Source organism: Cheilinus undulatus, linkage group 6 (assembly GCF_018320785.1).
Source record: "Cheilinus undulatus linkage group 6, ASM1832078v1, whole genome shotgun sequence".
Classification (NCBI taxonomy): domain Eukaryota; kingdom Metazoa; phylum Chordata; class Actinopteri; order Labriformes; family Labridae; genus Cheilinus; species Cheilinus undulatus.
This window is the reverse complement of record NC_054870.1, coordinates 14,536,429-14,550,529: the sequence shown is the minus strand read 5'-3', so window position 1 is coordinate 14,550,529 and position 14,101 is coordinate 14,536,429.

Sequence of the window (14,101 nt, the reverse complement as noted above, 5' to 3'; positions counted from 1 at the left end):
AAACAGATGAGACTCCAGACAAATGAATTTCCCTTCAGGGATAAATAAAGTTATTATTGTATTGTATTGAATTGCATTTTTAACTTTAATAATCGTAACAGACAATGACAGAGTGGGTGACATTCACGGCATGCTTATCCTTGCCTTGCAAACACTTGATGTTACGCAAATGACTGCACCTTAAAGCAGCATTAACGGCCAATAGGAGCTGCCTTTCTGTTGCTGTATCTTATTCATGTTATGTGCCGCTTACTTGTGATGGATCATGATTATTTTCAGTCATTGGCTGAGCACTTTGTTGGACCCTTTAGTGTACTCCAACCACCAAAGCACCTCCTCTGCTCACTCCCTGCTTTAAAGTTATGTCAGTTCAATAGCAACCGCACTACATAAACTCCTTTAAGGGTTATGTACAGTACTTAGACTTAAACGTCCTAACAAACCAACTAAAAAACAACTTACACTATCGTTTTGTGTAGCTTTAAAAAAGAAAAATGTTGGGTATTTGTGTTAGACTTTTATATGTAGGAAAAATCATCTGCCATTGTATCAGTCTAGGCCTGCATTATATCACTACTGTTATTTTGTTCACAAGAAAAGACAAATTTGAGTTTGTCTGGGTGTGACCCCAGCAGGAAATTGTTTTTTGAAACATGAAGCGAATGTTTAAGTGCTAAAAAATGCAGTTTCTTGAGTGTCCGATAGAGGCTGGCTGCAGAAGCACGAGACGTTACAGACACACCCCATGTTAAAATCCAGATTTTTGCAGTACAAATAAAAATGTTTACAGTCTGATTTAAAAGACAAGATTTAGAATAATCCATCGGCAGACACTGTACGTAAGGTGTATTATTTATCTATTTATCTATTGATGGATTGTAATTCGTTTTTGTTTCAAGGATATGCCAAAGCATTATAAGGGTCATGTCTGATATGCATGCCAGCTGGTTATAGCTGATTGTGAGGAGGTGTCAGCTCTGCTTCTTTGTTTCTAGTTTGAAATGAAATTATTTCGAGACAGAGTCATCAGTATGGTGGAAACTATTGCTTTTAAAAGATGACCAAATGGGGACATTGCCCTAGTTTTATAATACAATCCACGGTCTATAGTGCGATTATTGCATGATGTAAACAAACACAGATTGCCTTTCCTGTTATAATTTTTTTTTCCCTGTGCCAAGGAAGTTATGTGATCGGCAGGGTTTGTTTGGTAGTTTGTTTGTAAGTTTTTTAGCAACATAACTTAAAAAGTTATGGACAAATTTTGATGAAATTTTCAGGAAATTTCAGAAATGGCATAAGGAAGAACTGATTAGATTTTGGGAGTGATCTGGATCACCATCTGGATCCAGGAATTTTTTTAAAGGATTCTTTACTATTGGGCTAATGGCAGAGGTCTGCGCTCCCGAGTGCTTTTCTAGTTTTGTATGTAAAGCATTTTGTGCTGCATTATTTTATATGAAAAGTGCTACAGAAGTGGAGTGTGATTGCCTGATTGGTTTTTGAATCTAAAAGAAGATCATTTTTTCTGTCATTAAGTTCATGTCATTTCTTGAATCTACCCTCATCTTCCTTATTTTCTTTCAAAAATTAAAGCAGGATGTTTCGGAACAGGAAGTCTTAGTTTTAGACAGTTCAAAAATCCAAAAACTGACATGTGACATCAAAAGGGAAACTAGTCAAAGTTACCATGGGAAACTCTGATATAAATGACCATTAACAGGTTAAATAGTTTGACAGCCCTAATATTGCGGAACATGCCAGCCATTCTTTTGTTTTGTAAAGCATGGTGGTGGCAGCATCATGCTGTGGGGATGCTTCTAAGCAGCTGGCTCTGGAAGGCTGGTTAAAGGTATAGGGTAGAATGAATGCAGCAAATACAGGAAAATCCTGGAGGAAAATCTTATTCAATCTGCAAGAGAACTATGGCTTGGCAGAAGATTTATTTTCCAGCAAGACAATGACCCAGTAAAGACAAAGCTAGACAATGGGTTGAATGCTCTGGAGTGGCCGAGTCAAATCCTCAATCCAAAAGAGAATCTGTGGCTGAATTTGAAAAGGGCTGCTCAGGCGTGATCCCTGTGCGACCTGACGTAGCTTGAGCAGTTTTGCAAAGAAAATGAAGAAAAATTGCAGTGTCCAGATGTGCAAGCTTAATTGAGACCTATCCACACAGACCCAGCTGTAATTGCAGCCAAAGGCGCAAGGGGGGGTGCTTATTAGTGCAGTCACTTATTTAATTTTATTTTACTAGATTGTCATACATTTTTATTTCGACACTAAAGGTTGTTTTATGTCAAAAGAAAACAAATTATATTGACCATGACTGATTTATAAATCCAATAAAAGGGTAAAACAACCAAGGGGGTGAATACTTTTTACAGGCACTGTATTTTTAAAATTTGAAGATGAATCTTCCTTAACCAAATGTATTAAGAATGAATGAAAGTTTGCTCAAAAATCAGTTAGTTAAAGTTTAATGTTTAAGCCTGGAGCAGGCTTGCATTGAAAGAAATTTTCACCCCAGACCAGGCAAACATGGCGAGCACGCACACTCGTGGAAATTATAGCAATATTAGTTTGTTCTCTGCTCTCAGTATCACAGGATTTCCAATGAATTCTTCAGAGACGGCATTAAGAACACAGACAGAAGTTAATAAAAGTCTAATCAAAATAACTTCCAAAGCTTTGGCTTCTTTCACTTTCTAAATGAGATCAAAGAGAGAGTCGAAACCATTTAAGAATTACTAAGATCTGGGAGACACAAACAACAACAACAATAGAAAGACAGCGAATGTAATGAATGGCCAGGCAACAAACAAATAAAATAATAAGAGGAGAAAAAATACAGCAAAGAGGAGGGATAGAACAATCCACCAGGGACACTTTTCCTTTATTGTCTCTCCTCTTCTTTCATCTTGTGTATTTTTGTTTGTTTTGTTTATTTCTCCGTTTGAGAGATTTGGTTTCTCATGTGCTGTACAAAGGGGCGGGATGGGGGGGCAGCCTTCCAGGGGGTCGACTTATTATTGAGAGCGAGTGTGTCCTTGTTTGTGTAATAATATTCCCCAAATCTCCATAGAGGAAATAGGCTGAGCTATAATTGGCTTGACAATGTGAGTAATGGTTGATTATTCTTCTCTTATTATTGTTATATTGTCAGAATCTGCAGTGCTCTTCTCTTATTCAGACTTAAAGTTGTGCATCGCATGCATGAATAGATTTTTTTTTTTTCATGCTGCAGTATTATTGACTATATGGCAGAACTCTAACTGGTATGTACTTGCTCTTTCTGAAAGGTTCCTTCCAGCCGACAAATCTGTTTTTTTCTTTTTGGCACTCAAGTCTTTGCTTGTACTTTTGAACCTGCACTATTATGGCTTCTAGTTGCAGATCAAAGGTAGCATTACATCTCTTTTCATATGTAGGAGATGTTATTCAGAAACTGCCTCAGCTACTTTCCTCGCCTTGCCTTAGCGAGGCGTCCACCGCGCTGAAGCCTTTTCACAGAGGTTGGCCGTACGAGAGAGAGAGAGAGAGAGAGGCAGGGTCGACACACGAGAACAGAAATAGAGGAAGAGGGAGAGAAAAGTCGGCGAAGAAATCAATGTCAAGCTCGGTCTTCCTTTTCACCTTGCACTCGGAGAGGGAGGGGTTGGGGGGAGGCGGTTGATAGGAGGGGAGGATGAGGAGCGGTGGCACTGGAGGACTTCTTAGGTCAATAAAGAATCAATAGGAGTGGGTGAAACTACACGCTGAGGATAAAAGACTGTGGAGTAGGCCTTGGCTGCAGCGTATTGTAGAGGAGGCTCTGGCGCTGGCAGAAAAGGAAACATGTCCATGGGTTACTCTGCAACACTTCACGGCCAAAGCTTGCAGCGCTTAATTGCTCTAAGCTGCTTTCTGAACGGGCAACAGAGGAAGATGTGAGGCACGGAGCTGTTTGTCCACCTATTAATCAGAAATGCTAATTACATTTGCTGCTAAATGCAAAAGCACGCTCACACCAGTTTAAATTCCTCCCATTCACTCTTTGATACGGCCTCTGAATAAACTGTACTGTGACGCTTTAAAGACCAAGATTTCCAGGGATATGGTGCAGGGGTTTCACTGCTTGTGACCTCTTTGGAGACATATGACCACTGTGATGGAATTTAGTGGCCAACAGAAGTACCAGTGCTGACATTAGGCTACTTTAGGAACTGATTACATTTAAGGTGTTTCTGGAAGACAGTCACAGAATAACAAAAGAGCTGAGGCCTTTGCACACTGACTCCATCTTTTTTGTCAGAAATTGTTGCACATTGATAAATAAAAAAATCGTATGTTGCAATAATTTTGTTTGCACACTAACACTAAAAATGTCATTGTTTTTGTCAGAACTGGTTCCTTTTTTTCTGTTGTTTTTTGCGGCTTATTTCGGTAGATGTTTTTCAGGGTATATACAGAAAATCTGACATCAACTCTAACCCTCTGAGACTCATGTTGTTATATACAATAAGAAGAGACACAGGCGAAAAAAAAAAGTGTATTTACTTTTGAATCATACTCCTTTCTTTTTTCCTCTGAAAGCCCTTTTTTTGCTGATCTAATGATGCTATACATGTCTTCATAACTCTTACAGATGCTTCTAGAACTTAGGTGACTTTCCTGGGCATTTAAAGAATAAATCTACACCAGTAACTCTGATACTGAACATCTTTTAATCCATGTGTCAATAATTTCTGCCACTAGCTTAGCATTAGACACCATATTGTTTCCCTACAGTTGTCACATGGGCTATGACAACCAATGGCTGGCTGTTCCGTCATCACATCATGGTTGCCAATCTGCTGGTCTTAAAAGTGGAGACGGCCTGAATAGGTCTCAGTAGAGAGACGGAGGGCTTGTGATGTGGCCCTCTGTGTCACTGCGGGCAGGAACTGCTTTGAGAAATGGCTCAAATTCAACCAATTTAAAAAAAAAAAAGGTGCAAAGGCTTTTTTTGTTAACGTTTGAGTATTTTGAAGACTTTTTGTCATGGAATTACTTTTTTTTTTTTAACTTTTGGTCCCCAAGAGACGGGAAAACAAGTTTGTGCAAAAAAGTCTCAGTCATTATTGTTAACTGTGTTTCACACATACAAAGACTTCAGTTTAATTTCCATTAACTTTTTCTTTTGTTTTTATAGTCCCAATCATTTTTGAAATTCAAGTGACATTGCACAGCACGCATATTCTTAACGCCAACGTTGTCCTGAAAAAAGGACGTTTAAAGCTTGACTGTGCACCAGTGTTAATGTTTGACAAGCTTTTAAGACAGCGGTGTCAAACTCAAGGCCCGAGGGCCAAATCAAGCTCGCAGAACAGTGAAATCTGGCCCGCAAGATTCTATCATGTTTCTGTTCTAACTGGCCCATCAGTATGAGGTCTGCAGCAGTATCAAAATGTAAACTTATCCTTGATGATTTAAGATATCCTTGTTAAAAAAGTAAGGAGTAAAATTAATTAGAAAAAACTCAGGAATATGGGAAAGAAATTAATTTGTGTTTTAATTTCACATTTTCAATTTTGCATCTCACAATCAAGACTCAAACTTAGGATTTTGACTTTTTATTTCATACTTTTAGCATTTCAACTCATAATTTTGACTTCTTATATAATTTTTTGAACTTTTAGATTTGTAATTTTAATTTTCAAGTCATATTTTGACTAATGTTTTTGTATTTTATCTCATATTTTCAGCTCCTCACTTTGACTTCCTAATCCCATAGTTTGACCTTTTAGAAACTCAGTTTAAAAATGTGAATTATATTTTGATTTCTAAATTTCAAAATTTTGACTTTCTTTCTAATATATTTGCCTTTTAAAAACATTATTTATTAATTTAAATTTTTATGTTTTGACCTTTTGGGACTAATAAATTCACTCTTCTCAGATTTTGAGTCTTTAAACTGATCTTTTTATATTTATTTATAATTTCAAAATCCTTTATCATCAGTGCTTCAGTCTTTTTTTCATATTTTATTACTGGTGAAATGAGGTTGAGATTTTATGGTTAAAAGGGTGACCCTGTTAGGCCCTCAGGTTAGACCTGAATCCAGAATCCGGCCCCTGCTGTGATTGAGTTTGACACCCCTGTTTTAAGACAAAAAGTCCAGGCAAGACAAAAGGGTTAAAAATTAGCTCAGTACTTTGTCAAAAACAATATTTTTAAAGACCCTAGTGCATGTTGAATTTTCAACCAGTTACACTGGTGACAGTTCTTTGCAGATTGTAAAATAAAAATGTGACAACCGTTAAGAAAATGCAGACAGTATTTTATTTGTTGCATATAGATTTGGATGTGCAGTGGGTGTCATCGGAGTGTTTTGGGTTTTATTATCCATCTTTTCAAAGTAAAAAATATTTACAAGACCTTAAACTGCAGGATTAAAGGAAACACTAATTTAATGTGTACATTTATGTGTCGCTAGGATCCTTAAACAGCACTAGTCTCAACTCAACTTCAGTGATATTTACCATGATATCTACATTAAAGGAGAATTCTTTCCTTCTTGCTAGTCAGTGTTCTCTATAGGTTTTCTATGAGCTTGCATTCTGTACAAGCATGCCCCAGGCTTGTTTTCTCAAGTGTTAGAGTGTCCAGTTGAACAAATGAAAAACATCATAAAAATAAATACAATCATCAATAAAACTGACTAAAACAGGTAGATGGCAGCCCAGTTGTAATGCCTTTGCTGTGTAAATAGGTAGGAAGTCACCTAGTTTGCTCACAGTGGGTAGTCTTGAAGTTTTCAGTTGGCTAACTGATTATGAAATCTGCTCCTTTTCTCTGGCTAATGCTAATGTCATAATGATCACTAAAGTCAAGCAACAGAATTTAAGGGTCAATGTTCAAAAACTGACGGCCCATTTTTAACTGAACCATGGTAGCTTTCAATTTAGGCATGATTGTTTCAAACCTTGGCTCACTCCAGCTGACCGGCCTTCACATTATCGACATGGTTCCGTAGCCCAGCTCACTTGCATTTGTAGTTATAACAGCTGGTGCTGGTATACACGTAGCTGTTAGAAAGTCCACCAAGGAGGCAATTACTCAGGTCATGACCTGAGTGACAGCTGCTGATGATTTATGCCGATAAAGGAGTACATCCTGCCACCATGGAAGTTTTTTTTTAAATAATTTTAAGACAAAATCAACGACTATCTTCGTATTTACACATTGACATTCTGCTCAGACGATCACATGGGCTTGTGCTGCACAGATATGACAACTTTCAAGGTGACAGAAGACGTGTATTGCCCTTGCAACTTTACTCACTGGCTACAAATTGTGTTCACCCATTTTTGTACACTGCATTAAGCACGCAAAATGTGCACAAATTGCCAGGCTGGTGAAGGAAGTTTTGTCTTTAAGTTGATGTCATATAGCTGATACAACTCTTTGTCCCATATCAGGGAGAAAGTTGCACTTACATCCCATTCGAACCATGCTAGAGTCCACTTTAATTGCACATAAGACCTCCTCCACAAGCATGGCCAGGCCTGATGCCTGGGCGGTACGTTTGCATTCGCACCGACCAAAATGTACCAGATTTCGGGCTCAAGTGTACTCCGGGCTCCCGGTGTAAAAGCACCCTAAATTTAAAAAAATGAGTATCTTTCTAAGTCGCTGTTTGAAATAAAGGCTCTTTATGCTTTTTTAGACTGCTTAAGAAAGAAAGAAATCAAAGCGTCTACCCGATCCTCTATGCACCACTACATCAGAGACTTCTTCTCTTCAGTGCAGCGCCATAAAACATATTCTTAATGCACAAATACGCATAATGCTAATTGTTTGCTATGCATGAACATTATAATTCAGTCATGGAGCTAAAAAATCACAGCTCCTTTTTTTCTGACTGAAAAGAGAACGCGAGGCGAACGCATCAGTCATTCTTCATTAAAAACTGCATCGGATGTGTTGTGACATCCCTGACATGTGGAAAATAACGAGGTGATGAAAGAAATGGTAGAAAAGAGCCTTTGAAGTGTGACGTTCCTGCACAAAAAGCTTCTCTTTTCCCAGCGAGGAATAAAGCCACCAATTAAGCAAATAAAGATATCAATTAAGTGGTATAATTGAGATTGTGTAGATATATGAAAATGAATTTCCCAAAGGTGTCGTGGGTAATGAGTTCCATGGAGGTATTAAAGGTAAGCTTGTGTCATAGCCCCCCATGATAACGCTACTATAACTCACACAGACACACGTGCACAAGGTTATATTCTTTATCCTTCTTCCCTGCTTGTTTATTCTGCAGCTGTCTGTCATTCTCCTGCTTTGTCTGTGTGCATGCAAAGGGGCACATTTGATCATAAGTTGAACAAAAAAAACTTCTTATCCGTATGAAAGGATGCAATAATAATACGGTGTTAGAGGCTCTCTATAAATATTCAAATTGCAGTCAGAGAGCAATATTGAAAGGTTGAACAGCGTGCCTCATAATTAGCAGAATAGCTAATACGGTTAAAACAAGACAATTGATAGGGGAGAATAACACATCTGCTCTGACCTAGCTGCCATGCAGAACATGTGGTGCTTCAATCCCTGCAGCACACCTGTGCTTGTGACTCTCGCTCTCATGGTGTCAGAGGTCACAAGAGCGGGAGTGGGCGTCTGAGAGAAGCATCTTTGTACAGGAACGCCTGGAGCAATATGGCCGTCAGAGCCTGCCCGGGCACCATAACATATCAATTATAACTAAAGGCTTGGTCTTTGTTAATGATGTCCACACATAGATTTCTCTTCAGAGCAATTAATGCAGCTTTTTGAGCAGGGGGATGCCCCCAATATGTACAATGTCAGAGCCCCCACTCCCACACGAACGCAGACAGAGCCTATATAAACATATGTACACATGCCCACACTTTATGTTTTCATGATTATGTGTCTTTAAGCAAGGTTTTCTTTATCCATACAACGGGTCAGGACCTGAAATGGCTAAGGAGCCTGCTTCTGAGTCCCAGCATGCCAGAAATACTAGTTTGTACAGTAAGTACTAGTAGTCATTAGACCAGGTCTGGGTTTTCTAAATTTGGTTCCTGCATGGGCTGAAGGAGTTTAACAACCCCTGCACCATTATGCTGGAGGAGAATGGATAATGAGGACAAGGTTGAGAGATGGAGCGCAGGAAAAAAAATACACAAAAGACAGGCCTATGTGAGCTTGGAAATCTGGTGAATTGCATCCACACCCCCCACCCACCCAACACAACAAGCACAAAAGATGCACAGCTCTCCATCTCTCCGAGGACGGACTCAGTGTTCTGCATATTGAATGAAACAAGACCAGTTGGAGATCTATTTTCAGTGCAAAACACACGTTTTTCCTGTTTCTTTTTTTTTCTTTGAATACAGCCTCGCTGAGTGGCCGCAGTGCTGTAGCTGTTGCGTGTATCACAAGGTCAAGGTACAAGTTAGTTGGAGGAATAAAGGATGCAAAACCAAAGCTATGACACACTGAGTGCTCAGATATAGGTGGGCAAGATTATTATCTAAGGCACATAAACTGTCTTTATTATACTATACATCTGACCTCTGATGATACTCCCAAGCCCTCTCAGTTTTAAGTCACTGTGGAGGATTGGAACAGATTTGGAGGCTTGACTGCAATTTCCATATGGTCCATCTATGCAATGTTCTGTTCACACTGTGCACTTCAGAGCAAATCATGGCCTTTCTAACCAGTGTTTGCCCTTCAAGATACCTGCTGAGTCGATGTCAATGGAGCTGCTGCCTACACATGTCAGTCTTAACTGTCATAGACAGGACGTCTGGCATAGGAATGCGCAGTGCATCTGGTCAGTTTCATAACTTTACATCATGTACAAACTGCTCATTGTGTATCCCATCACTAGATCAACATTTCATCAAAGCAGGAAGCAAATTAAAAAGACAAATCAATCTCATACATTTTGTTTGTATGTTGTTTACTTCACTTCATGGTCCTGCAGCTTTGAGCTGTTCTGCGCTGCACTCAGCTTCAGAAACAGACCAATAGGACGAGGGCATTTGTCTTTGGATGCAACGCTGTGTGCACAAACTATGTTGAAATTGTGGGTAATGGGTGTGGCAGTTGAAAAATAGAAATTATAAAATTAAATGTATCCCCCAAATCATTTCAGTGAATTTCCAAGAAGTCTGAATGCTGCTGCAATCACTGAGGTTTCACTGTAATTAACCTGTATTCCCTCAGACAAAAAGTAAGACCATTTGGTTTAAATAGTTATCCAATGTTAAAATCTGTGATGAAATGAGCAAGAAGATGCATAATGTGTCCTACAGCAGTGGTTCTCAACTGATTTAGTCACAGCACCCATCATCTCCTCAAGGAGAATTGTGATCCAAATTTGGGGAATCTTTTGGTCAATCAGATGTTTTTAATAATAGAGCTTGGGCATACTCCTACCCATATTTTCCTGAGTTTTTTTTGCTACTTTTAACCCATTTCTGCTTCTCTGTAACCACTTTTTACCACTTTTGTCAGCCATTGTTGCCATTTTCAGCCCATCTTGCCAATCTTTGTCTTTTTTTTTCCAATCACTTCATTATTCCCCCCACAAAGTTATTTCTGTCCCTTCTGTTTTATTATCTGGTTTTTGTGCCGATCATGGCTTAGCTATGAAGTCTGACATTTCTTTCCAAATGTTTTAGTCAATGTGCCCGTCCACATTGTTATAGCATAAGAAAAAAGGGAGTTCTGCTTTAAGATAAGGGTTTTAAATTTTGGAAAAGGCTATATTGTACAACTGCATACATATATATATATATATATATATATATATATATATATATGAATGATTGTTATTCAAGTCCGATATAAAATATGATTAGCACTTATTAACTTAACAATGGACCATGATTTTCCTGACCTCCATGGGCCCCCCATCAGGCTGGGCCCCAGAAAGCTCTCCCCTTTATCCTTTCTTATGGGCAGCCTTGCTCTTACTTGTATACCTCTTGATTGTAATAACTCAGCCGTTTCAAATTGGTGCCCTTGAGCATGGTAGTAGACTCTGACAGTAGCCATCAGCAGACATGTATAGCTGTACAGCAGTAGGCAGCGTCCATCAGTTGACTCTCCTTGGATAAATTCATGTTTGGAGCTAACCGCATAAGTGACATCCAAGCACTCAGTTTTGTAGAAGAAATTCTCTGATGTGGATTTTAATGGCGTGGGAGTGAGAGATGGACAAGCTGCCCCCTAAAATCATGAAAAGATCAATTTGATCACATAACCCGCTGTGGAGTCTGTTCCCAGTAAGTGTGAACGATTGGCCGTGAAGGGTCCTCTGGTTGTGAAGTGGTCTCTGGGCAGCTCAGGCTTTGGCAGAGAGGCCCGGCATCACACAGCTCAGCACAGCTTGCCATAGTTGACCGGCAGCCCAGGCAGATGGCCAGCAACCAAACAGCCCTATTAGCATTTGGTCTGGATTAAATCAAATGCCCGGTGGAGAGCTATCTGTGGAATGGCCCTGGAAAGGCTGATGGCGGGAGTGGAGCGGTTGGAGCCGCTGTTGGGAGCATGACTGGACCTGAAACACATGAAGTGGTATGTGCTGGTTTGGAACAGGTTCAGTGATTTAATTTGTAGTAATCACTGACTACTCACAGGAAAAACCCATATATCTGTTTCATATTCAAGCTGTTAGCTGCAGCTCACGTTTGGATAAACTTGGAAATTACTGTTTACCAGGTAATTCCTCTTTTAAGATGACATTTCACCTTGATTAAGTATTCAGGGGAAAACTGTCTGCTGTTACTGGAACCAGATGTTAATGACTGTTTTACTCTATACACAGAGAAATAAGGTTAGAAAGAGAGATTTATTTCACAACCTTTATGATTTCCTGGGGACACTTTTGACACATTATCCAAAGGCATTTTATCCTTTAAAGAATATGTGTTTCTTCAGTGTAATGGCCTAAAATGATAGGGATGGCTCCTTAGAGCCCATTATAAATGCCCTTAATGATCAATACTTCCAGCTAATTATGAGAGTTTTATAAAAGTATAGTGTATGTTATCCTGGTGGGTCAAAAAGGGCTCAGGGATGCTATGATCATTGCATAGCCAAAATGATTCACATTTTCTTCTAAATTTGACACTAAGACAAACTGTAAGTTTTTTCAATGATGCATGCTGACTATAAATTACAAGAAAATGTAAAACTTAGGTTTTTGATTGCATGAAGTTAGTTACATCTCTAATATAGAATTTATGTCAGGACTGGGAGCATTTACTGGTATGGCACTTTGCTAACTCAACCTTGGGCATGCACTGTTCTGGCTTCCTCATGGCCATCCGCAACCACCGTCCACCAGGTCCCGGGTACCTGGTATGTTGTAGTTGGTTTAGACCAGCAAAGGAATGCCACCTGCTGCCCCTGTATCCAGCAGCTGACCCTTCCCATCCCCATACCCAAAGATGGACCGAAGAGAACTTGTCACAAAGGAGTCCAGCCGACATATCTGACTGCATTCCTTTGTGAGAGTAAAGTAAGAACAAGGACCGAAAAACTGACATCCATCCACATGCTCAGAAACTGGGAATGCCAAACCACCTTGCTCAGCAAACAAATTGCCCCATGTACAGGTTCAAATCTGTTCTTGATCTCAGTCTCACTGTTGGATTCAGGAGGATTGGGTGATAAATTATGCTTAGTTTTTTTTTTTTTTTTTTTTTAAGAAACAACCAAGACGGGGTTGGTTTAGACCACCAAGGACTATAGTGTAATTATATACAGCCATCCTGAATTACATGACTTTGCAGTGGTGGAAAGTAATCGATTACATTAACTGAAGTTACTGTAATTACAGAGCTTTTTTTGTGTACTTGTGCATTTTTAAGTACTTTATAAAATCAGTAATTTCACTTAAGAACATTTTAGGAATAGTTTTGTGCTTCACTTTTAGAAATCACCAGAAACTGAGTAAAAAATAGACATTTAAAGCCAAAATAAGGAGGTCCAAGAGCTCTGCCAATAACATTCATCAGGGAAGTAGTTTGGCTTTGATAACACGTGACCTTATTTAATTCAGGTTAAGTCCCACCTTATGACAAACAACCTGGTTGGTGCTGTATACTCTCTTGCTGTTCTTGGCCATTAGAGGGATATTTCTGTATTTTTGAAGATTGGTTGAACAAGATTCTTTACAATAGTAGTGGCATTGGCCTCCACAGATTTTTAGCAAGTGCTGCCTCTTCAAGCAGGATTTGTTTGGGGAAGCTAGGCAGTATAGCACAACTGATGGGTATAGTTGTGTTCCATACAGTAATTTAGCAAGTAAAAAAAAGCAAGTAAGGTAAAACTTTGCCGCAAAATATGGCGACTATAGACATGTAAGTACTCAACTTATGTGGTTTTTGAAAAGAAAACAACTCACTGCTGTTCTTTGTTCTTCTTTTAACGAAGAAATGTTGTCAAGTTCTGATAAAACTGGTGCTTTAGCAGCATCCACGCTAATCTCTTCCTCCATAACTGCTCCAGCTCTTGTTGCTGCTTGTTTACATCACGACTCTGCTGCGCCTGAAAGTACATCACCTCGTCGCTGATTGGTCCTGTCACTTTCTAACTGGGCCCAAACGGTTCGGATGGGAGCTTTGCAAGATGGATTCGCCAGTGAAAACAAGGAAACGGGCACATTTATCTGCTTTGCAAGGTTAGTACAAGCTCCTTAACTATCAAAGTAGCAACTAAGTACTTTGAGTAAACTTTGAATTAATTCCTTTTTCTTTTATTGTAAGGACTTCACATCATCTGAAGTAAATTTGAACCAAGGTACCTGTACTTTTACTTGAGTTTGATTGTCTTGTGCTTCTCCACCTCTGTATTTGGGTATGATCTGTGATCTATCATCAAATGTTCATTGGTGACAGTTTGTAATATCATGCTTGAAAAACAGCAACCAGACAGGATCAAATTCGACCCACAAAGACAACGAACCCAAATGACAAAAACAGAACAGTTAATGCATCTCTTTTAATCTGGGAATTTGGTTACACTCCTAAATATTCCAACTAAGGTGGACACAAGAGATTGCAAAAATCCTATCATGAAGAGAAAGCCCTTCTTGGTT